The sequence below is a fragment of the Maniola jurtina genome, chromosome 25, assembly GCF_905333055.1.
Source record: "Maniola jurtina chromosome 25, ilManJurt1.1, whole genome shotgun sequence".
Lineage (NCBI taxonomy): Eukaryota > Metazoa > Arthropoda > Insecta > Lepidoptera > Nymphalidae > Maniola > Maniola jurtina.
This window is the reverse complement of record NC_060053.1, coordinates 1,991,917-2,019,115: the sequence shown is the minus strand read 5'-3', so window position 1 is coordinate 2,019,115 and position 27,199 is coordinate 1,991,917. Positions and strand designations below refer to the sequence as shown.

The window sequence follows — 27,199 nt, the reverse complement described above, 5'->3', positions numbered from 1 at the left end:
AATCTTAAAGCTTTGAAGCTTCAAAGCACTTCCCGCCCCAAATCATACGATACCTCGTTAAATCTCAGTAAATCCTCGAGGAAGACTCGGTTCATTATACAGAAACCAAACCCAGTCTTCGCGGCGAACTTAACTACTGTATCTATAAGCTACACTAGTTCGCATCTGCGACTTTGAGCGCTTACAACTTATAACTTTAACCATCTCATGCACCATCTTAAATAACCTCTAAGTAAACTTCTTTGAAATACGAGTAGGTGCTCGCTCACAAAGCCTTTTGAAATTTTATCTCCGTCTGTTGGACTTGCACTAGTTTGCATATTACATCCTGAGTGCCTAGTGGGAGATTTTTAACCTATTCGATCGCGTAAAAGTTAACTGCGTTTTGTATGGAATTGAAACAGCGCCATCTAGTGACAAGAAGATGGCGCTGTTTCAATTCCATACAAAACGCAGTTAACTTTTACGCGATCGAACTGCACTGGTGAAGTGCGCGGCGTGGTGGCCTCAGCGCCATTTCTTGTCGTCTAGGCTAACAGGAAACCTCTCGCTGTCGAGCATAATAGACTGCATGACTGGTAGTGTCACGAGTTGGAGCGTTCTGCGTAATGGCCTCCTTCTGTGAAACTTCATAACACTGAAGAGAGCTGGACGCTGACGCCCACCCGCTCCGCAGAAGAAGACAGGGGAGAAGAAGGAGACATCACGCTCATCTTCTCCCGCACTAGGAGTTTGCTGTAAACCTGTGCCAGTTCAACGTCGGGACGTCTCAGTCGCATATGATACCCGGGATCCTAAGACGCCTCATACCTGACGCGGACGGTATTGCTGGGGTTTTTAGTTTAGCTGGGTATGTTGTACATAGCTAGTGAGTCCCACATACCCGCTTTAGTGCGGGGTAACTGCATTTCTACCAGCGGAAAAAAAAGTTTGGAATGCAGATTTTTTTAAATAATATGTATAAATAGCGAGGAAATCAGCAGGTGGGTAACCTGATGATCCGTGATTACAACCACCCATGAACATTTGCAGGACGAGAGGAACCGTCACGCATTCCTAGCTTTTCAGGAATTTGTAGATCCCGTGGGAACTGTTTGATTTTCCGGGATAAAAAGTTGCCTATTTCGATTACAAGGACGCAAGCTACTTCGGTACCTTTCATATAAATCGGTTAAGTGGATGGGTCTTTAGAAATCCCGCGGGAACTCTTTGGTTTTCCGGGATTAAAAGTTTACACCCGTCCCCGGGATACAAGCTAACCCTGTACCTTTCGTCAGAATCGGTTACACTGTTGGGCCGTGAAACGGTAGCAGACAGATAGACAGATAGATAGACACACTTTCGCATTTATAATATTAGAATGGATTTTGCGCTTGACGATAATCATGCTTATAAAAGCAATGATGGGGTATAGATTGGAGTGCGCTTGCTTAGAATATGCTTTGAAGATATACGTGGCTGAAAACACGGACGCCATAAGGGCATTTCACACTTTAGGAAACTCGAAAAAGGTTTCGTGCGGGTAGATTGGATGTCGACCACATAAGGTATCAAACTATCAACGTTCATGATTTTTTGCTGTCGAAGTCAAAGTTTTTTTTTTTAAAGAATATTAGCCATGCTAATCATGACTAATACTCCCTTTTCCCCTCCAATTAAGTGTAAAGCTTGAATAGTGTAAGCTTGGCCCATATTAATTATCTATAAACGTGTAGAAGTTACTGATTAAATAGTTGGCGCCGCTCAAATCATAACAAATCATAACATCATATTAGAAGGCGTCATTGATTGGCTGAAGTTGTTCAACATCTGATCGATAAACGTACTGTATATAAAATTCTTATAGTTTTTAGTTGATGAATTGTAGCATAATAAAGGATAATATTTGTAATCAATATATAAGATGAAAACATCTTTATTACTTAGATGATTTGTTAAACGAGCTTGATGATTTGTATATTAGTCACTAAGTTTATTCATTGTACAATTTGGATTGGCCGATAACGATAAGATAAAAAGGGGAGTGGCTAATAAGCGTGGAGAGGTTACCTGTAAGAGTGGTTTTAAAACGACGACATTCGAAAATGTACTAACGTAAGAGGAACAACATTTATTTGACAAATGTAAAAGTTAATAAATTTAAATATGAAATAAAAGTATAATAATTTATCATAAAGATTGTGTTTGTGATTTCGTCAGACCTTACCCAAAAGGTCAGAAGTGGGACATCAAGAAAATATTATATTTTCTTGTCACGCTCACGACTCAGAGAAACAAGTGGAAATATACAGAGGAACGAGAAAGAAGTGGAGGTCTAGTAGACCACAGACATTTTGGAGCACAAGGCCAATATTTGGGCCTCAATATATCAAAGTACCTAGTCATGGCATCAAAGGATTTCTGGATAAACGGGTAGGATCTTTCCATGATTTTATTTTTATTGATACCTATTAATGGTAATTTTTTTTTTATTATTTGTGTGGGTTTTCGTTTTGTTTGTTCTACATTTAGTTATCATTTTGTTAAAAAGCTTTGCTCCGAGTTGGAATGGAAATTATATAACGTTATGATACCTAGAATTACCCACATGTTTATAATTCATCTTGTATATTGGTTATACAAATGCGATCGACCTTCAAATTGTGGTTTAAATAACATTGAGGTATTTAGAAGGCTTATTTTACAATGAAAAATGAAAAATGTTTATTTACAAAATACAGTCTTGTACAATTTTCCTGTGTCTGGTGGTACCCGCACTAGGTTATCCTGTATCGTGGGTACAATGGAATAGATAGTGAACATAGTGTTAAACAATATAAAAAGTGTGGTTTACTTAATGATGGGCGTTATTGTTACTTTTAAATAGTTTTCAGGATGTATCTACTATGTCCTGCCGGGGTTTTATTTCTCATTAAATGATTTCACAGGTGAATATCTCACGGAACGTGGTATTTCAATCTTCACACTTGTAATCGTGTGCCGAATTAGTTTGGTTAAGAGTTACGATAGGGATTTATTTTCACATAGTGGTTTTGTTTTACGGAAGGTGAATTTCTGGATTTAGGTTCAATCGTTTGCTGCACTCATTGTATAGATAGATGTTTTCCTTTTTCTAGCACACAGTGACGCGATATTATCACACAGCACTCATTGGGCATCTTGAATGTTGTTTTGTGAAATTATTATTTTTTGTAAACCGCTTTGGGATAAGGTAGAAAAAGTTACAGTTCTTGCAATTCACGAAGGCGAGTAGCTTATGCTTGTGTTCAAGTCGTATCGGTATAAGTAAGGTACACTAAATGTGTGCGTTTGCGAGCGCTGGCTCGCGACTGATTGGTCCAACACGCACGCACACTTACGCAATGCCCATGTTTACAAGTAAAGATCACTCGCCTTCGTGAATTGCAAGAAGTATACATGAAATAGCTTTTCGTTTTACGCCTGCCAGTGAAATAATCCGTCTCTACTTGTAATGGTTACTAAGTGATTGGGGATATAAAATGTTAATTGATAAAAATGAAGGTGATCCGTTGTAATAAAGTAATAGTGACCAGGGTTAATAAATTAAGCATTTTGAGAAATATAAATCCTAAAATGGGTGTAAAAGTAGGTTTATCTTATCTGGTTATTCTTTAACTAAATTTAAAATTATGGTAGGTAGGTAGTCAGATAGTTTTAAATACGGGGTGCATAAATAAGTGTTTTTTTTACAAAAGTGAGGAGAAATGTTTTCATTTATCTATTTTTACCACTTGAAACGCGTAATGTTTGAGTTTCAAACATAACTTTGCTGATAACAGCTCACCATGAACAACCCATGGCCGGCCCACTACTGAGCAACAAGTGTCTCCTCACAGAATGAGAAGGGTTTAGGCCGTAGTCTACCACGCTAGATAACAGCTAATTTACTTTTAATACTGGCACAATAATTTGAGTACTACGAGTAGCAGGTAGGTATAGTATATGGGCAGCGGGGTTTTTTTTTTTGTTTACCTGTATTCACGCAATTAACTGTGTACTGCCGCATTTAAATGCAATATGATTTTGTTTTTATTGGATTAACATCGCTTGGCGGGTTAAATTCCTGGCAAATGTTCTATTAAAATTAGAGTAAGTTTTTTTTAATGGTAATATACCTACAGTACTGCCCTTAGGGCAGGGCGCGATAATAAGTACCTACTACCAAAATACTATTTTCTTTGTTGTACGAAAGAAATTTTAGGCAAATATCTTTGCACTACGCTCGCGTTTGTGGCATGACATTATCCCAGAAATATATTTAAAAAAAAAATTCACGCTCGCTTGACTCGCTTCGCGATAGTTCAGTTTCGATATGCATTTAGTTAACGAAACTCTCAGGAAACCACGTTTGTTGTGCTCTCGAAATTGATCAGTCTGTTTGATAAAATCGAAATGCGGTGCCTTATAAATTTCGCTTAGGAGCGCCGGTAGTATCTCATGATAATATGAATAGTGATCATAATTATTTTTTTTAGGCTGATTAAGCATTGAAGGTTTTTCGGCTGGTCTGGCATTTCGCCTGATTTTATGTTTTTGCTTATTTAGCGCGTTCAGGAAAGCTTTGACAACGTTTTATAACATGAGTATATATATTTTTTTTTGTTTTAGTTACCGAAACAGAAAAAAAAAGCATTAAAGATGTGGGACCGAGGGATAAATCTAGTGTGATTTTTGGTTGGATTATGAAGTTGTAGTTAGGGTATTTAAAATAGAAAGATTTCAATTGTAGGAAATGATGTAAAACATGTTGAGGATAAGTTGTGTAATAAAGTCGATAATTCACTTGTTGGATGTCACGCGATCTCATTGCGAGGAGGAATCTTTTTCTTGTCTCTGTTTTTATAAATACGGTGTTCTGACGGGTTTTTATTTACGTCTCGGATTATTGAATACTTTCGGTGTTTGATTGGACGGTTAGAGGTTGCAAAAGCAATCGCCCTCTAATTAAAACATTTATTTAGGCATTAGTTCAATTTGGATTAAATCTCGCGAAAAGCCACGGTGGCTGTCTCTCGCGCGTCTTGGAAAGACATTCCTAATGCCTGTTTTTCTGAGGGAGGGATGCATTATCAAGTGAGATGAGCTGCAATGTTTGCGGCTGATTATTTTGGAAAATTTGCAATCGTGGCAAGTGGAGTAAAGTTTGACTAAACTATTTAATGAACTAAGTATATAATGGATTTGGTGAATGGTTATATTATATAACATTTTGATAAATGGATGAATTTGAAGAGTGTATGTATGTGGTTGATGCACATTTGTTTCATATTTTTACTTAAGTTATAAAGTATTACATTTGGTGAGTAGTTATTTATATTTGGTAGGGTAGGTTTGATAAACAGGTAGTTATCTTGATTAATAAGTGAGTTATCATTTTATAAATGCGTACTTTAATGTTTGATGAACTGGTATACTTGATAAATGTGCATATTTTCATACTTCAAAGACAAGTTGTACCTATTAGTTTCTTCAAGCTTTTAGTTGCTGATAATTATATTAACATTCTTTAGAGCGCATGTCCTATGGACGAAATCGTTTATACATACTTTCACTGTTTGAAATGTTACAATCATAAAGATATAGTTATGACTAGAGGGGGTCATAGCTTGTTGCCGCTCTTGTACATCCATGTGTCAACTAGGTATTGTTATCTCAGTATATTTCAGGGAACCTCCGTTCGGGTGAAAGCGATAGCTGTTGGATAAATGCTTGTTGGGTTATCAGAAGACCGTGTAGTCTTCGATGAGGTTACTTGTAAATATTATAGCGAAATAGTAAGTTTAAAAATAGAATGAGGCTAAACTAAAAAAATGAGACAAAGATAAAAATAATAACTTAAAGCATTGAAACAGCATAAAGTGAAATAGTAACTTACAAACTATACATACATATTTACGAATTATGTAGATAGATATAGTATTACTGGATTACGTATATCAAATAAGATTACTGTCAGCTCATGTTTTGTTTTCGGCGTGGTAATTTTACGCTTAAAACTCATAAGAGATATCATGAGGTTCGCTTTCTGTAAAAGTTATTAGCTTTAACAGTTAATTGATTTATTACATTATTTATTTATTATACACTCAACAAGTAAAAGTATTTTGTTTTGACAAAATCCAAAGAAGTACCTATTGGATTAATAAGGCAAGGTACGAAGCATTGGCTGGATTTTACAACATTTAAAGTTTCCTGTTCATTTTTATCATTGAGTTAATTTGAGGCGGAAGGATCCTCTTGAAAATTTTTAAGATTAAGTTATTAGTAAGAAAGTATATTTTGATTAGGTTAGTTTAAAATGTACAGCCGGTAATTAAAAAAAATATATATATTTAATTTTACATAATAGGTGAAGCTGGTTGATGCACCAAAAATCGAATTATCATAGGAATTTAATTAAGCTAACATTTTTATTTATTATCAACTTCAAATATACAGTAGCAAACTGATTAGTTGGAATACATGCGGTGATTGGAATATTTAAGTTCCGATAGAAGAATCTATATCGTGGCTTGTTCCTTTATGGACAAGAATATTTTTTTGACTCGTGGGACCACTTACACAAAATATCAACGTTCGGTTTGGAGGTCTTCCATGGCTATTCCTACAGTTCCATGACGTATTGAAGAGGTTAACACTTTGTCGCTCATCACATCAACCAGCACGGCATTTGGGTATGATGGATGGATGTAGATAGGTACACATTTGATGGGGGGGGGGGTTTAGTGGTTTGTATCAATAGGAACCAGGGGTTGAATGAGGAAGGCTGAGGACAGTACGTGTGGTGCTTACTAGGGAAGGTTTATGTTCAACAGTGACCTTATGATGATGACGATGTAGATGACGATGATGATGATGATGGACGTACGAGGATGAATCTTTTACGAAACGAATAAAGGAAAATCGAACAGATGCGGGTCATTACAGTTAACATATAAAATAATGTATAAGGTACCTACTTTCTTCTAATCTTTATGGTCGATCAGCTTGTGATAGAGATCTTGATGTCGTAGAGAATAGAGATGTATCGAACGGAATATTTATTTCATTTTTTTTCCTGCTATTATGTTGATATCGCTTTTCTCTATGAAAAGGAATTAATGATAAACTAATAGGTATCATTCGGCGGCGAGTCGCGACTGTGTCGTTCCCAGGGTCGAATTTGGTAGTTCTGCTTATGTTACTCGAAACGACAAAGTACGCCATATGGTGCATATTATGGCTAAAATAAAATATATAAGTATCATGTGAAATTATAAATCAAAGATTCTTTTTGCATGTAGATATTATATGGTTAAGAGGCACAAGTGACGCAACTACTGTACCCTGGCGTTTGTTTAACATTGTCCATTAGTACTTCAGAATGTGGATTTTGCTAGGAAAAAAAAAAAAAAAAAAAAAAAAAAAAAACAATAGGTAATTGTAAGAAATATGGGAAGCGTAATCTGCATTAAAAGAAAAAGTTTGAATTGGAAGCAACCAGGCATAGGATTTTCATACATCCGTAATCACGTTCCTTTCAACTCTCTATCTATCACGGTTCACGATACGCCGTTCACGGTTCAGGCCGTGACGCACGTGCAGACGGACAGACGGACGAAGAGCAGAGGTTTAGAAAATAGGGTCTCGTAGGCACCCTTCGAGGGGTACGGAACTGGAGAAAACTAAATTATAATAATGATAATAGGTTTTCTAGGTTACCAAGTAAAATTACTTCTCTTAGGTCGGATTGTATTATGATGGATGCTTATGAAACAAAATTAAATGAACGGTCTACTCAAAGTGTTTTATGTTTGCAGGATCCAAGGATGTTGGAAATGAACAAATGAGGGAAAGGAAGACCCAAAACTAGGTATGGGTCAGGGACACAAAGTCCCAAGGAAGGAAAGCCCCAAGGTTACGGGCTATGGACAAAAAGTCCTATAGGAGGAAGGAGGTGGACCCTAGGATAAGGGTCATTAAAAATTTGGATCTGGAGGGAAAGGACCCTAGGATAAGGGTCATTAAAAATTTGGATCTGGAGGGAAATAAGGACAATCATATATGTATCCCGGTAGAAGAGAGACGCGCCAAGGCTCGGAATCCGCGATTTTCCAATAAGAAGGGAAGAAGAAAATATGTGCGTAAAACTATTGCGTTGAAAGTGTATGAAAATGTTTTGTGATTTAAATCGAGAACTGGCGGCGATTAACTTTAAGTTTAGAGAGTTTATTTTATCAAAAGGACAAGAAGTTCACTTACACATATTCATATTAAGAATCGCTCCCGATTCTAAATATAAATATAGAAGAAAACATAATCTTTAAAGGTATGGTGACTATACAATAATATAAAAAATCAAAACACGTTATATTCGTTAACAAACTATACCTACATCTAGCTAAGATATCTATGGTGTTTGACACTGTTTGATTAAACTTTAAACTTTGTAAAAGATTTTTCCTCCAGTATGAGTTTCGGCAAGTACATTATGTAGTAGAGCTAGGTAGTTTACATACCATAATTAGTCCTAGCTTTATGTAATTGTAGCATAATAGGTATGTTCGTTTTGTGTACCATATTTATGAGATTTAGCTTTAAAGTGATGCGTGTATGTACGGACTTTAATAGTATTTTCCTAACAAATAGACATATTTTGAATTTGTATAATTGACTTATATAATATAGTTCATCAGTTTTCTTATATAATTCTTTAGTGGGAAGGAGAGTCTAGTTGGAACAGAACTTTTAACAATTTATTTTGAGATACTTTAAACCCTTTAAGTTATTTTTTAGTAATTAGTTTTACATGCTCATCCCCAAATCTCTATTGAGTGTTCCTGTAAAATATTGGCTTGTGAGTTATAATTGATACTTCGGACTTTATGCATATACCTACCTTCTTTGATTAAATTGAGGCCTCCTTTAGTTGCTACTGGTCTCGCAATTTTTGATATCTTTATGATTTTTGAAAAATTATTTATAAATTTAGAGTGTCTGCATCTTTTTATTTTAATATTAGCGGAAGAGAACAGAAAAATGAATTTTAGATTAAAGGCTAAATTTGAGTGCTACTGTAGACTGGCAGGTAAAGTTGCGAGGGTAAATAGTTTGGAATTGAATTGAGTTTATCTGCTATTTTCTAATTATATCGGATGGAAAGGGTTGCTGCGAGTGCTCTAAAATTAAGTTGCAATCATAATCAATACCAATGTATCAATAAAACTGTATATTCCTTCTAGTTAAGGTTAGCAAGAATATTAATTTAATTAATTACTATCTTAATTTTTTTTTGTTTTGTTGAACTAAGTCTTTGTCATTTTGGTTGTGAAGTTACATGTTACTTAAGTTTTAATTTTTTTTTAAAAGCGATGAGACTCGCTTAAAACAGGATGGCCGAGCTGTAAGCTTGGCCCATATTAATTATCTATAAACGTGTAGAAGTTACTGATTAAATAGTTGGCGCCGCTCAAATCATAACAAATCATAACATCATATTAGAAGGCGTCATTGATTGGCTGAAGTTGTTCAACATCTGATCGATAAACGTACTGTATATAAAATTCTTATAGTTTTTAGTTGATGAATTGTAGCATAATAAAGGATAATATTTGTAATCAATATATAAGATGAAAACATCTTTATTACTTAGATGATTTGTTAAACGAGCTTGATGATTTGTATATTAGTCACTAAGTTTATTCATTGTACAATTTGGATTGGCCGATAACGATAAGATAAAAAGGGGAGTGGCTAATAAGCGTGGAGAGGTTACCTGTAAGAGTGGTTTTAAAACGACGACATTCGAAAATGTACTAACGTAAGAGGAACAACATTTATTTGACAAATGTAAAAGTTAATAAATTTAAATATGAAATAAAAGTATAATAATTTATCATAAAGATTGTGTTTGTGATTTCGTCAGACCTTACCCAAAAATAGAATAGAATAGATTTTTATTCAACTAGACTTTTACAAGTGCTTTTGAATTATCAAATAATTTACCACTGGTTCGGAGTGCCGTTGAGCCAGGAGTGGGTACGACAATAGTGCAACGGGTGGGGTTTGAACCGCCGTCCTTTCGGAAGTCAGTCCGCTCCTCAACCGTTGAGCTATCGAGGCTCTTACTACGAGGACGTATCGCTATTGAACTAGTTAACGGAATATCGTTTGCATCGAACTTTGACCTGTGATATTGTAGACGGTAGAATAGATGCAATACACAAAGACCGTGCTAACAGACAGGTGTATAGCAAGTGGGGTGTGCGGTTGAATGTGCTCGCCACAAAGGAGTAATTGGTGCTCAGTGATTGAAGTTAAAAAACTAGTGGCTACAAGTTCGCTTTGCAGTTTGCACCAACTTTGATTAAACCCCGACCCAAAAAGAGGGATGTTATAAGTTTGACGTGTGTATCTGTGTGTGGCATCGTAGCTCCTAAACTAATAAACCGATTTTAATTTATTTTTTTTTTGGTTGAAAGGTGGCTTGATAGAGAGTGTTCTTAGCTATAATCCAAGAAAATAGGTTCAGCCGTTTGAAAGTTATCAGCTCTTTTCTAGTTACCGTAACCTTCACTTGTCGGGGGTGTTATAAATTTTTTAATTTACACTTGTACTAACTATTGGATATGGGGATTATTGCTACTTTTAAATCATTTTCATTTGGTGTTTTTTTTTCACAGGTGATTTTTCACCGAGTGACTTTCACACTTACAATAGTTTCCTACATTAATTTATCTAGGGACTTCGTCTGTGTTGGTGTTAGCTGGCGGGCGTGCTCTGCCTTTTTGGAGTATTTTTTTTTTGTTAAATCTGACTGGAAAGCGCTCTAAGGGGGTGCCGTGCGTGTGTCGGCGAGCGCCGGCACAGGCGGGGTCCATACTTGTATAGTTTAACGAACTTGTTACAAATAACTACAAACTTGAGATTGGCTTATTTTTGCAAAAGCCAGACGAGAGAAAAAAAAATATCTAGGAATAATTATAATCAAGATCAATAGCGCTGATATTTCACAGGTGATTTTTGACGTAAAATGAATTGTCGCACTTGTCGTAAGTGCGCAAACGTTTGTTACATTAATTTAATTGGCTGATATTAACTGTTATGTTGCTATGATTGGAAAGCAATATTTCGGCATATCGCAAGCTATCTGCTAGTAATATCGTTTGCCACATCCAACTTTGACCTGTGTACAATAGATACATGTACAAAGGCCTTGCTGACAGGCGTGCAGGTGTGCTGTGTAGCGAGTGGGGTGTGCTGTTAACAGGGCTCTCTCCGTCACTCGTTTCATACAATCGTAGTTCAAATTTCATTTGAATATTAAGCAACCAAAGTCCATAAAATTTTGCAGACATATTCTAGAAACTAATATCTGTGTCTGTGGTGTTTTAGATTTTTCTAAAAATATGTAGTTTTAAAATTACAGGGGCTCAAAGATTTGTATGAAAATTTGTAAGACCACGTAACTTTGAAACCGAATATTTTAACAGAAATCTGGAAAACCACAGACATAGATATTAGTTTCTAGAATATGTCTGCTTTCATGGACTTTGGTTGCTGAATATTCAAATGAAATTGGAACTACGATTGTATGAAACGAGTGACGGAGAGAGCCCTGTTAAATGTGCTCCCCACAAAGGGGTAATTGGTGTTCAGTGATTCATAGGCGATTGACGTTACCAAGTTTGCGGCTACCAGTCTGCACTTTAATTATACTGACTAGATGGGTGGTGCTTATGCTTTTTTTCTAAAAAATGAGAAGCTAGTATCACACTAATATTATAAAAGAGAAAGTTTGTATATGTGTGTGTATGTTTGTTACTACTTCACGCAAAAAATACTGGACGGATTAGGCTGTTTAGAATGGAGATAGATTATACCCTGGATTAGCACATAGGCTACTTTTTATCCCGGAAAATCAAAGAGTTCCCATGGGAATTCAAAAAACCTACATCCACGCGAACGAAGTCGCGGGCATCAGCTAGTATCTATACTAATAAATAAAATTGGAGTGTCTGTCTGTAATTTCGAAATAACTACCTCATATTAAGCTCATATGGTTATATGAACGATACCATAACTGAATCACACATTTTTAAAATTTTTGTCTGTCTGTCTGTCTGTCTGTCTGTCTGTCTGTCTGTCTGTCTGTCTGTCTGTCTGTCTGTCTGTCTGTTTGAAAAGGCTAATCTTTGGAACGGCTGAACCGATTTTGACGGGACTTTCACAGGCAAGTAGAGGATTGACCAGGGCGTAAAATAGGCTACTTTTTTAACCGACTTTTAAAAAGGGAGTTGTGTTTTTCTACCTATGTACACCGAAATCTCCGAGATTTCTGAACCGATTTGCGTCATTTCTTTTTTAATCTATAGAGGAACTTTGCGACATTGTTTCATAAAAAATTTGGAGTCCAACTCCTCAATCCTGATGCTGCAGGGGATCTGACCAATCCACGCGGGCGAAGCTGCGGGCATCAGCTAGTTCCATATATAAATACTAGCACTACGTCCACATGGATGTTAGTTTTTTAATGATCCCGACAGAATTTCTTTTTTTTTTGGTTGGGGTCTGCATTACAGGAAGATTCTAAATAATATAAATGTTAGTCAGTCAGATTATACTTTTGAGTTTCTTGCCTTTTTTAACCCCCGACCCAAAAACAGGGGTGTTATAAGTTTGACGTGTGTATCTGTGTATCTGTCTGTGGCATCGTAGCTCCTAAACTAATGAACCGATTTTAATTTAGTTTTTTTTGTTTCAAAGGTGGCTTGATCGAGAGTGTTCTTAGCTATAATCCAAGAAAATCGGTTCAGCCGTTTGAGAGTTATCAGCTCTTTTCAAGTTACTGTAACCTTCACTTGTCGGGGGTGTTTTTAATTTACACTTGTCTTCTCAATAGATTCCTATTCATAGCAGAAAATCAACGTCCTGCATTATATGTGTGTTTGCTGCTTTGCGTTGGTATAGCAACAAATAAATGCATTTTCTTTCTTTCTTTCGATTTTTCTCCTCGTAGAGACTAAAAAGATTCTTATTTCCCAACTAGTAGTAGACACAGCAAACAGCTGATAGTTTTTTAAAGAATATTAGCCACGTCAGTCATGACTATTCCCCTTTCCCCTCCAACTAAGCGTAAAGCTTTTGCTAGGAGTAGGTACGACTAATAGTGCAACGGATGGGGTTTGGACCGCCATAATAGCAACCGTATTATAATTTTTTTTTTTATGATTATGATACTACTAGCTGATGCAAGCGACTTCGTTCGCGTGGATATAATAATAACTAGAGGATGCCCGCGACTTCGTCCGCGTGGATTTAGGTTTTTAAAGATCCCGTGGGAAGTGTGAAGGGACGCAAGCTACCTCGGTAACAAATTTCATACAAATCGATCAAGCGGATGAGTATTTAGGAATCCCGCGGGAACTATTTGTTTTTCCAGGATAAAAAGTAGCCTATGTCCTTCCCCGGAATGTATCCTAGGTCTATACAAAATTTCATTAAAATCGGTTCAGCGGTTGAGCCGTGAAAGCGTAGCAGACAGACAGACAGACAGACAGACAGACACACTTTCGCATTTATAATATTAGTATGGATATGTAGATTTTCGAAAAGCTTGACCGAGTAGTACCTACTATGATATTATTGGTAACCATATTATATATGCCAACCATATGATATTATGATAACATGGTTGCTATTATGAAGTGTTAAGAGGGCTCTATCCGTCACTCGTTTCATACAATCGTAGTTCCAATTTCATTTGAATACTAAGCAACCAAAGTCCATGAAATTTTGCAGACATATTCTAGAAACTAATATCTATGTCTGTGGTTTTCCAGATTTCTGTTAAAATATTCGGTTTCAAAGTTACGCAGTCTTAAAAATTTTCATACAAATCTTTGAGCCCCTGTAATTTTAAAACTACATATTTTTAGAAAAATCTAAAACACCACATACACAGATATTAGTTTATAGAATATGTCTGCAAAATTTCATGGACTGGTTGCTTAATATTCAAATGAAATTGGAACTGCGATTGTATGAAACGAGTGACGGAGAGAGCCCTGTTAAGTGGCCATTACACGACAGGTAGTAGAAGCGTGCAAACACAATAGGGATCAGTGTCCGATCGTTATAATAATGTCTGCAGAGATTAATACGTTGTACAGGAAGTGATCGTTACTACGGAGGATATTTCACGACGACACAACACAATGTGTGTCAAATAAACAAGAGGTCACAAATAAGAACTATAGTCCGATGAACCCTATAGCTAGGTACTCGTAATTAGGTACGTACTTTTGCAATTGTTGGAAGGCCATACGAGCTTCTTGTATTGAAGTTGAGTTGATGTTTTAACATGCCTTTCTCATTGGTTTTATTGGATTGTTTATTTTATTTGGTGACTAGCGACCCGCCCCGGCTTCGCACGGGTGGACATTTATTTTTTTCTATTTTCCGGGATAAAATATAGCCTATACGGATTCGGAAGAATCCCTCTAAGTAATGGTAAAATAAATTTTGAAATCGGTCCAGTACTTTTTGAGCCTATTCAATACAAACATACAAAAATACAAAGGTTTCCTCTTTATAATATTAGTATAGATTTATTTTCTAAATTCAGATACAAGTCAAGGGGACTGCAATCTCACCTGGTGGTAAGTGATGATGCAGTCTACGATGGAAGTGGGCTAACCTGGAAGGGATATGGCAGTTTTTCCCCTTTGATTTCTACAAGGCATTGTACCGGAACGCTAAATCGCTTGGCGGTATGTCTTTGCCGGTAGGGTGGTGACTAGCCACGACCAAAGCCTCCCACCAGACCTAATCATAAATTTAGAAATTAATTCTAAACCCTTGTCAGGAATCGAACCCGGGACCTTCCACTAATAAGATCACAACGCTTACCACATTGGGTATAAAAGCCCCTTAAAAATATTAGAATTAAAAAAAAAGGCTTACCACATCGCCAGGGAGGTCGCTTATTCCGTAACCAAGAAACAGTATCGATCAAACCCAAATAATATTAAAAATCGGTCAAGTGCGAGAAGACTCGCATACGAATGGTTCCGTACTATTGTAGTATGAAGTAACACTTAATTTTTTTTAAATTTTTATAGGGGCCATTTTGTTTTTTTTTATAGCGACAATAGAAATACACATTCTGTGTAAATTTCAACTCTGGACCTATTACGGTTGACGAGATAAAACCCGCTGACGGACGGACAGTGGAGGTTTAGTAACAGGGTCCCGTTGGTACCTTTCGGTACGGAACCCTGAAAACATCCCTAGACGTGAACTTAACCTGAATAACAATAACACTAGTTAAAATATATTTACAAGCCTCATCTAACGTACAAATTTAAACCTTAAAGTATACTATCATAAAAGTGATAGTCTAGTAGCAGCTTAGGTTTTTATTTTTACTGAAGTCAGATGACAATAAACTTTAAATTTATCTAAGGAAAGTTCAAAATTCAATGGCCCCATATATTCTTCTATGTTCCTACCATTGGTACTCCAACCGCTGAACTTAAATTGAAGCTTTTTGAGAGCATAAAGTTCAAATTCCTGTAGCTATTTTTACGACACTCGCTGCAAAATATAGTGCAATTTGAAACGACAAACGGAAGTCATCTTTCTTTCCACAATGGAAACAAACAAGGTACTATTTTTCCAAAACTTTTGAATTTCAAACGGAATTTACTTCGACGTCAAATAACTTTCAGATCTATGCCCGAGAAGAGGAAGCACTCAATTTTGAGTTATATTTGGAACATTGATTTCGCTCGATAAATTAGGAAACTTTACATGACAAGTGTACAAGTTAAAAATTTATAACACCCCCGACAAGTGAAGGTTACAGTAACTAGAAAAGAGCTGATAACTTTTAAACGGCTGAACCGATTTTCTTGGATTCTAGCTAAGAACACTCTCGATCAAGCCACCTTTCAAACAAAAAAAAACTGAATTAAAATCGGTTCATTAGTTTAGGAGCGACGGTGCCACAGACAGATACACAGCTATACACAAGTCAAACTTATAACACCCCTCTTTTTGGGTCGGGGGTTGATAAAACTACTGTAAGTACATTGTTAGTGTGTGTCTTGTTAAGAACTTACTATAGAAATGATCCTATGAAGTAAGGTCTCCCAACCCGGCTGGTCACCGTGGGAGAGCTAGACCAGTACCCTCCAGTCATAAGGGTTTTTAAATTGGATAATACAAGTATGAATTATAATAAAATACCAACAAAACAAAAAAAATAAGTCGATCGTAAAAAGAAACACAACAAAGAATATATACTAAAAATTTCCTATTCCTATTATTTCATAACATTAGTATTATTATTTCTATATATTGGGTATGAATGTAAGAAAAGTTAGTAAAAATTACGCAACCAAAGACAGAGAAATATGGAAACGACTGGAGGAGGCCTTCGTCCAAAATGGGCGTACTGAAACGAAATGTGAAAGGAGAAAAAGAAACTTACCTATTAAAATATGAAAACAAGTAGTAATATGAAGTAGTAATAATGTGTACTCATTTAAAAATGTAAATATATAATAAGAAAATTAGTAATTAAAAAAAAAAAACTAGCGATGTATAAAAAAAATGTAAGTAAATTAGTATTATTAATAGGATAAGTCTTGTTTATGTACTACGTTTTATATACTTAAGATGGAAAATCTAGTACTTATTAACATAAAATGTAATGATTGCAAAAATGTTTCAGTAAATAAAGGCTATATTATTATTATTATTATTATTATTTTAAGTACATTGTTAACTTTAATGATTTGAAAGGAGTAACTGCCGAGTTTCTTGCCAGCTCTTCTCAGTAGAGTATACTTTCAAAACCGGCGGCCAGCCCGAAAAAGTTGGTGAAATTTTTGCAATAATTATGCAAAAGAGGGTTCCGTAATTTGAGCATTTTCGGTCAAAAAGTAGCCAATGAATTTAGGCTACCGTTCGTCTGCTGCACAAATTATCTCTTTATGTATTCACGCCGCCGGGTACCAGGGGTGCATAACAAGCAGACAGAGGGACGAAAGAATGTAATTACTGTGAAACATTTGCTTTACACTGTGGTCTGGTTTATTTCGCGTTTTGGTTTATTAGAGACTAGCCGATACCCGCGACTTCGCCCGCGTGGATTTAGGTTTTTCGAAATCCCGTGGGAACTCTTTAATTTTCCGGGGTAAAACGTAGCCTAGTCTTTATACCCATGAAAAAATTATACCTCCCTTTTGACGACGAGGGAGGCTAGGGAGGCGTAGTGAAGCAATTGGCAGAGTTGACAAGTGCCAACAAGATAGTATACTTAACAAAAAAAAATTGTTAAGGGCTCGCTTACATTTCAACCAAAAAATGCGAGTTTTCGAGCTCCAAATTAACCATCATAGGAAAGATTTCCACATAATTGAATACACGTTTAAAATAAATCAATCTTTCGTATTGACAGTTAATGTAACATTTTTGCAAAAACTATTTTATTTATTTTGTAGTGATCAATCTCCCGCGCCTAGTTTCAATGAAAACAATAACAGACTCAACTTTGAAGCCCTATATCTGTCCTTAGAAATCATCTGATTTACTGAAAAAAAATATTTAAATATTGAAATATAGTCCTATTGACACATAATGTACTAAAATATGGATTTTTAATCACATTAATGAGTAAAAAAAAAAAGAACTGTGGCCAATTTTTGCAAATTATAATATGGCTAGTTTAACACGTTTTTTTGTATTGAATCAAGCATAACTTCATGCAAAAATTTATGTGAAAATAAACTATGTTCTTTAACGAATTTATTTATGCAGTTTTGGTAACAATCCATTTATTTTATCTAACATAAAAAATGGTTAGCAAACTTAAAACTAGCATCGAATGTGGATTTTACGAATTTTGGAAGACAGTCTACTTAATAATTACTAAGAAATAATTTATTTTTGACATAGGCATCATCCCCAGTCATCATCATAATCTTAGCCTTCGAAATCCTTAAACACCTTAAATACACAATCGTCAAAAAGCGACCGTAAACAAGTTGTTTCACCATCGTTAGTGAGGTGGGCTGTTTAATATTAATACATTTAATACACCCGTCGTCCGTCCGTGAGCTTATTTACCATTCCCCACCACATTTACATAACTGGGAGAAACATTCGTTACAAAAGTTTCAACCGAATCATATTTATCTTTAAAAAATATTATTTTGGAAATGAATTTGAAATGAAATGAATTTATGTAGTCTTACTTTGTTTATTACAAGAGGATGCCCGTGACTTCATCCGCGTGGATTTAGGTTTTTAAAGATCCCGTGGGAACTGTTTGATTTTCTGGAATAATAAGTTGCCTATGTTAATTACAGGGACGCAAGCTACCTCGGTACCAAACATACAAATCGATTAAGCGGATGGGTCTTTAGGAATCCCGTGGGAACTCTTTGATTTTCCGGGATAAAAAGTAACCTATGTCCATCCCCGGGATATAAGCTAACTCTGTACCAAACGTCAGAATCGGTTAAACTGTTGGGCTGTGAAAAGGTAGCAGACAGACAGACAGACACTTTCGCATTTATAATATTAGTATGGAATATGGATAGTATGGAAGTATGGATAAGGTATAATCTGTCGTCATCATCATCTTAATCAACCCATTAACGGCTCACTACCGACCACGTGTCTTTCAGAATGAGAAGGGCTTAGGCCTTATTACAACACGCTGGCCCAGTGCGGATTGGCAGACTCCCTCACCTTTGAGATCATTATGAGGTTTTGACTCTGACTTAAAGTTACAAATTAAAGTTACTGTCATACCCCTTCCAGGTTAGCCCGCTTCCATCTTAAACTGCATCATCACTTACCACCAGGTGAGATTGCAGTCAAGGGCTAGCTTGTATCAAAATAAATAAAAATACTGTTATAGAGGTGCGTGCTCGGGATGGAACCCCCGACCCTCCGAATGAAGGCTAACATGTTAACCACTAGGCTGTCACTGTTCGCAATCCAAGTATAAATAACTATAAATCGTCTGAGGCTCAGTGAGACGAGTCGATGGGAGGGAGGTCGCTTTCAGGATGATCCCCTCTTTATGGTGTCTTAACTCGATTGAGCCTCGTAAAACGGGATATGTATTACCGTAGCTCTGCGTAGCAGTATCGTAGCAGCGGCGTAGCTTATATTGGGTACTCTATTTCTTATGTATCTATACATAAGTATATAAAAGGACTTGTTCTCTCTGACCGACTGACTGATTTTCTCGACTGAGTCATTTTATATGTACCTACCTATAAATACGAGTAGAAAAGTCAATGTTTTGCAACGCATGCTTCTATTTTGGCATTTTTCTACAATAATTAAAAATCAATCAATCAATTTATTGCAAAGGTTTAATACAATGGTCTTAATCTAAGCTGATAATAAGTACAGCCAAATGTAGTTTAAATTAATTTAAACTAGCTGATGCCCGCGACTTCGTTCGCGTGGATGTAGTTTTTTAAAAATCCCGTGGGAATTCTTTGATTTTCCGGGATAAAAAGTAGCCTATGTGCTAATCCAGAGTATAATCTATCTCCATTCTAAATTTCAGCCCAATCCGTCCAGTAGTTTTTGCGTGAAGGAGTAACAAACATACACACACACACACACACACACACACACATACAAACTTTCGGCTTTATAATATTAGTGTGATACTGTTTAAACTTATATTATAAAGGCGAAAGTTTGTGCGTATGTGTGTGTGTGTATGTTTGTTACTCCTTCACGCGAAAACTACTGGACGGATTGGACTGAAAAGAACGGAGATAGATTATACCCTGGATTATCGCATAGGCTACTTTTTATCTCGGAAAATCAAAGATTTCCCACGGGATTTTTAAAAACCTATAACCACGCGAATAAAGTCGCGGGCATCAGCTAGTAATTCATATAAATTGTACACAATTTACTATAGGAGTTTGTACTGTAGGTACAGAACTGATTTAATTGTGTTGAGCTTATGTTGAGCCATTGTATTTGTGCGCAAATGTTTACATTTGATTTACTGCGTTCAGTCTACCTACAGAGATTTACATAATCCATTTATTTATTATAAAAGCAGCCTCATTATGGAAAGCACTTTTGGTCGAAATAAGACGCTCCCAATCGCTAGCAATCTTCAAAAAAACCGGCCAAGTGCGAGTCAGACTCGCGCACTGAGGGTTCCGTACTCGGGTATTTTTGACTACTCGAGTATTCCGTACTCGGGTGATAAATCAAAAACTATTATACATAAAAATAAATAAAAATCTGTTTTAGAATGTGCAGGTAAAGCCCTTTCATATGATACACCACTTGGTATAGTTATCTTACTTTGAAAATTGAAACACGTTTTAATTTTTTTAAATGATGTAACCGCAAATTCGCGGTTTTCGGATTTATTCCAGTACTTGTACTATAAGACCTACCTACCTGCCAAATTTCATGATTCTAGGTCAACGGGAAGTACCCTGTAGGTTTCTTGACAGACAGACAGACAGACAACAACATTAAATAACAACTAAGCGTGCCTAAAAAACCATAGTCATGTTGTGCGACCATATAGGATTACAATAAGGTCAAAATGTTTTGAAAATTTAAGAATTAAGTTAAAGTAATTATTGTAATCTGTTTTGGTTGACAATAAATAAATAAATAAATAAATAAGACAGACAACGAAGTGATCCTATAAGGGTTCCGTTTTTCCTTTTGAGGTACGGAACCCTAAAAATCATGTTCAGAAACTCTATCTGTCATTGTAGATTTATATTATTAATATGATAAATGCGAAAGTTTGTATTTATGGATGTTTGTAACTCTTTCACGCAAAAACTACTGGATGGATTTGGCTGGGAGATAGATTATATCTACGGGAATGAAGTCGCTGGCATAAACTAGTATTATATTATTTATAGTATGTACCGATTACAGTATACCTATGTTTACAAATATAATTATTATTATCATAAGGTTGTCGTATAAACCGTCCTCCGAATTACTTTGAAATTGAATTGGTAGGTAGGTGCCTAATACCAAATCCTTTTTGGGGATCTTAAAATAACATTGCCATTACGAAACGCCTCTTTCAAATTAATGTAAATCCCCAAAAGGGGTACAGCAAAATAAACGTATATTTATTTATACCCTAACCCTTATTACGAATGTTTTAAAAACCAATTTGGTCTAATTCAATTTCGTAATTATTTACCCTTTGAACTCATGTTATTATTTTCTAGTTGTTTTAACCGAACCTTGTTTATTGCTTTAACTGAGCCTGAAGAATCGGATGTAAATACAAATTCATATTATTTTTAGGATCACTTTGTTGTCTGTCTGTGTGTTTGTCCGTCTGGCCGTCCGTTTGTCCATCTGTCGTGTCTGTCAAGAAAACCTATAGTGTACTTCCTGTTGACCTAGAATCATGAAATTTGGCAGGTAGGTAGGTCTTATAGCACAAGTCACAAGGAAAAAAACCGAATACCGTGAATCACATCACAAAAAAATTAATTAAAATGTCTTCATAAACAAATAAATTAATTAGTATTTTAAATTTTTAAATCAAGATAACTATACTAAGTGGCGCATCATATGAAAGGGCTGTATCTGTACATTCTAAAACCGTTTTTATGCATAACTAGATGATGCCCGCGACTTCGTCCGCGTGGATTTAGGTTTTTTGAAATCCCGTAGGAACTCTTTGATTTTCCGGGATAAAAAGTAGCCTATGTACTAATCCTGGATATTATCTATCTCCATTCCAAATTTCAGCCAAATCCGTCCAGTAGTTTTTGCGTGAAGGAGTAACAAACATACACACACGCACACACACACACATACAAACTTTCACCTTTATAATATTAGTGTGATAGTTTTTTTATCTATCGTGAAAAATGTCGGAGAAAATACACTCTGACTTACACTTGGCCGGTTTTTGAAACTATCTACGTTTTGCATGCAAAAACGGTAGGCAAGGAACCAAAAGCTTAATTTGCTAAAATCCGCCAACCAACGAAATCTGTATGGTGCAACATGCAGCATGCGACATGCACCGCCCGCCCTCCCACTGATAAACATGCAGGAAAAGCCAGCCACCAAGCAAGCCACACGTACCACCACCACGCAGCACCACACAAATCCCAACACCACTCGACGCGCGTTTCGCCCCGACACCGGAGCATCCTCAGGAGATGTAGACCTTACAATTGTAAGGTCAACATCTCCTGAGTCGTGTATATCATGGACTTCCGTAAAATAACGCCTGCTTCTATAATACATTTAACAAGTGTAAATTAACAACACATTTTCAACACCCCCGACAAGTGAAGGTTAGTAACTAGAAAAGAGCTGATAACTTTCAAACGGCTGAACCGATTTTCTTGGATTATTCCCCGCCTACGATCCAAAGTATCTTTTCCAAAACATCATTTTCAAATAAATAATTATGTATCTAGGCAACGTCCATCTTGACAGCTTGACATTTGTCAATTGACACTTGAATATTATGAACCTAAGGGTTATCTAACCTTCTTTTCTACAAGAAAACTAGAAAAGAGCTGATAACTCTTAAACGGCTGAACCAATTTTTTTGGATTATAGCTAAGAACACTCTCGATCAAGCCACCTTTCAAACAAAAAAAAAGTAAATTAAAATCGGTTCATTCGTTTAGGCGCTACGATGCCACAGACAGATACACAGATACACAGACACACAGATACACACGTCAAACTTATAACACCCCTCTTTTTGGGTCGGGGGTTAAAAACGGTAGGTATTGATTCTAGAACAATACGCTCTTGATAAGAGCTCTTGACGGGATCTCTCGTGAAATCCTGAATGCAAACTTAAACAATGTCCTAAGCATTGAATAACCTTTTAAAAGTATCCAAGGTACCATCAACTTTATCCTATCATCAAACAAAAAGCAAGCAATAATGATCTCTATTACTAACATAATAAAAGTCGTTAGCGACATAAGCGAATGTAGACTAAAATGAGCTCTATCACGAAGGCAATAAAGGAGCTGTAATGATCAGGTTGGACCGCAAATTGTTGGAACGTGGCACGCTGATACTAATGTCCGGCGATTATCGAAGTCCATGGAATTCCCAGTGCAAGTTACTGGGGCGGACATTTGACTTTCAAAAGCTATGGAGCGGATGGAAACAGATTCTTTGTACAAAATCCTCCAAGAATAGGTAGCTCTTAAGATTAAATGATTTTTTAATGACATCGTGGTTGTGCACTAATGCACACGTTTTTAGGGTTCCGTTCCTTAAAAGAAAAAAAGGAACCCTTATAGAATTACTTTGTTGTCTGTCTGTCTGTCCGTCTGATGTGTCTTTTAAGAAAACCTATACGGTACTTCCCGTTGACCTAGAATCATGTTTAGCAGGTAGGTAGGTCTTATAGCACAAGTAAAGGAAAAATCCGAAAACCGTGAATTTGTGGTTACATCAATTTCTAAAGTTAGGTCATGTCTGTGTACGTATGTGTGTGTGCTCGCGTGCGTATTTGTGTGTGTGTGTGTGTGTTTATGTGTGTGTACATGTGTGTGTATAAGAAGAAGAAATTAGAATACAAAAGGCAGCATTATCGCTTAGTAGAGGTAGTACAATAAATTCTACAGTGATCAAAACCTCAGCAATAAATCCTAACGAATACCAAACAAGAAGGAAGCAATAACTACCCCAATTAGAAGCAATAATAAAGACCGTTAGCTGAATAATTCAAGCTAAAATGAACTCTATCACAAAGGCAATAAAGGCGCTCGAAATGATTAGGTCGTACCGCAAATCGACGCGGGGTGAACGAGATGCTAATACGAGGTGGTTAGTTGAAGTGGGGTTGTACTTTAATGCAACTTATTGAAGCAGTTTGGTTTAATTTTACTTCAAACTAGCTGGTGCCCGCAGCTTCGCCCGCGTGGATTGGTCAGATCCCCTGCAGCATCAGGATTGAGGAGTTGGAATCCAAATTTTTTATGAAACAATGTATCGCAAAGTTCCTCTATCGATTAAAAAAGAAATGACGCAAATCGGTTCAGAAATCTCGGAGATTTCGGTGTACATAGGTAGAAAAACACAACTCCCTTCTTGAAAGTCGGTTAAAAAAGTAGCCTATGTTACACCCTGGTCAATCCTCTACTTGTATGTGAAAATCCCGTTAAAATCGGTTCAGCCGTTCCGAAGATTAGCCTTTTCAAACAGACAGACAGACAGACAAAAATTTTAAAAACGTGTGATTCAGTCATGGTATCGTTCAAATAACCATATGACCTTAATATGTGGTAGTTATTTCGAAATTACAGACAGACACTCCAATTTTATTTATTAGTATATAGATAGCCTCGATAGCTCAACTTAACTGGAGGGGAAAGGGGAGTATTAGTCATGATTAATGGCTAATATTCTGTAAAAAAAATTGATTATTGATTAATTTTAATTAAACAACAAAACCATACTAATATTCTAAATTTGAAAGTGTGTCTGCCTGTCTGTCTTTCTGTTTGTCTGCTAGCTGCTAGCTTTTCACGGCTCAGCAGTTGAACCGATTTTGATGAAATTTGGTACACACTTAACAGCAGGAAATTGGAACTACGTTTGTATGGAGCGAGTGACGGAGAGACCCCTCTTCCCGGGGACGGACATAGGCTACTTTTTATCCCGTAAAGTTCCAGAGTTCCCACGGGATTCTCAAAGACCCATCCGTTTAACCGATTTATATGCACAGAGGTAGCTGGCGTCCCAGAAATTGATGTATGCAACTTTTTATTCCGGAAAAGCAAAGACTTCTCACAGATATTTAAAAAAACCTAAATCCACGCGGCATGATCTAGTTTTAATAATAAATGCGAAAGATTCAGATTAAGAAACGATGTTCTTGTACTAGTAGTGTTTGATCTGTAGGTATGTTATTTCTGTAACAACAGAAGATAAGAAATAAAACGCAAAACTAGTTCACAAATAAAAAAACCACAAAAGCGAAAATGTCGACATTAAATTCAGTTTCCCACCGACGGAGATCTTTCCGAGGAAAAATATAAGTTCCAAAGTTGTATTCCGAGACATTTTAAAGCCAAAACCGCAAAGTTTCGCGAAAACTACTTGATTTGCACTTCTCTTTCACACTACAAACTAACAGCAACTTTGTAGTTTGAGCGAAGTTTTCTTACTTTGCAAGAAACGTGATATATTTTTATTGAGTTAAGCTATTTTTTTAATCAGATACATTTTAAAGTTTATACTTTTTTAACATTCATTTTGTTTTCTTTGTTTGCCGCCCATCTTCTAAATCTACAGAAGTTTGCTCTTGCATCAATTAACTCTTTTTTTTTTAATATAAAGTTGATTGAACGTAAAGCAATTCCAATTTCGGATAAAGGTCGCCATCTGATGCCCTCGACTTCGTTCGCGTGGATATAGATTTTCCAAAAAATCCCGTAAGAACTCTTTAATTTTACGGGCCAAAAAGTAGCCTATGTGCTAATCCATGGTATCCATCCTAAATTTTAATCTCCATTCTAAATTTCAGTCAAATCCGTCGTTTCTTTACGTGAAGGTGTAACAAACATACAGACACACACATATACATGATTATCATATTATTTACTCCTTATCTTAAAGTACAATAGGCTTTTTAACAACTTTCTAGCTATTTATTCTACAATCCTTACCTTTACTTTACGTTAGTTTTGTTAGTAGGTAAGTATAATTGTGGTTCTTACTTAGGTACATACATACATACATACACACAAACTTTACTTTAGCCTTCATAATAATATTAATGAGATAGTATCGATTTATTTTATTGTAATTTTTATTTGGTCAGCAACTTACACTTAATTAAAATTGTAAATGCTGCATCAAAAAAGTCATCATATTTAAAGAGAGCCCTTATTTACTGAGAGTCGCTCAAGACGTAACGAGGGTCCTTTGAGTCCTCCACTTAAATATTAATGATCGTCTAGTTGGCTGGAGTTTGTACTGGATGACCTTTTTTTGAAATGGTTTTTTGTTTCTATTTGAGTTAAGAACTCATTTAGGTATACCTTGTAAACACATACACCACAAATTTTTAGAGTTCCGTACCCGATGGGTGTAAACGGAACCATATTACTAAGCATCCACTGTCCGTCCGTCCGTTCGTGGCAGAAAAGGCCGAAAAGTCGTTACAGTGGGATGATAGTAAGATAGCAATTCGCAGTCAAGGCTGAACTTGGAATAGAATAGAAATTACTAAATTGACCAATCAGTTACTTTAAAGAACCAAAACTAACTATAGGCCGACTAAAAAAGCCAAAAAGTTGTTACAGTCGGATGATTATAAGATCGCAATTCGTAGTCAAGGCTGAACTTGGAATAGAATAGAAATAACTAAATTGACCGATCAGTTACTTTAAAGAACCAAAACTAACTATAGGCCGACAAAAAAGCCAAAAAGTTGTCACAGTCGGATGATTATAAGATAGCAATTCGCAGTCAAGTCTGAACTTGAAATAGAATAGAAAATAACTAAATTGACCAATCAGTTACTATAAAAAACCAAAACTAACTATAGGCCGACAAAAAAAGCCAAAAAGTTGTCACAGTCGGATGATTATAAGATAGTAATTCGCAGTCAAGGCTGAACTTAGATTAGAACAGAAATAACTAAATTGACCGATCAATTACTTTAAAGAACCAAAACTAACTATAGGCCGACAAAAAAAGCCAAAAAGTTGTTACAGTCGGATTATAAGATCGCAATTCACAGTCAAGGCTAAACTTGTAAGGAATAGAAATAACTAAATTGACCAACCAGTTACTATAAAAAACCAAAACTAACTATAGGCCGACAAAAAAAGCCAAAAAGTTGTTACAGTCGGATTATAAGATCGCAATTCACAGTCAAGGCTAAACTTGTAAGGAATAGAAATAACTAAATTGACCAATCAGTTACTATAAAAAACCAAAACTAACTATAGGCCGACAAAAAAGCCAAAAGGTTGTCATAGTCGGATGATTATAATTATATAATATACTAATTATTATTATTATATATATAATAAATAATTTATCGCTATCTTTTTAATTTTTCGCTATCTTAATAATAAATAATTATATATATATTATTAAGATAGCGATTCACAGTCAAGGCTGAACTTGTAAGGAATAGAAATAACTAAATTGACCG

General features: G+C 36.0%; 1 protein-coding gene and 1 non-coding gene across 2 annotated transcripts in view; one reads left to right on the top strand and one right to left on the bottom strand.

The window, feature by feature from the left end:
- LOC123877973 overlaps window positions 1-27,199 on the top strand; it is an 87,989-nt gene that overhangs the window by 37,030 nt on the left and 23,760 nt on the right. The gene's annotated exons all lie outside the window — the stretch shown is intronic.
- On the bottom strand, window positions 16,050-16,154 carry LOC123878249. Its single transcript, XR_006798805.1, has one exon. It is a non-coding gene; the product is annotated as a small nucleolar RNA U3 (small nucleolar RNA).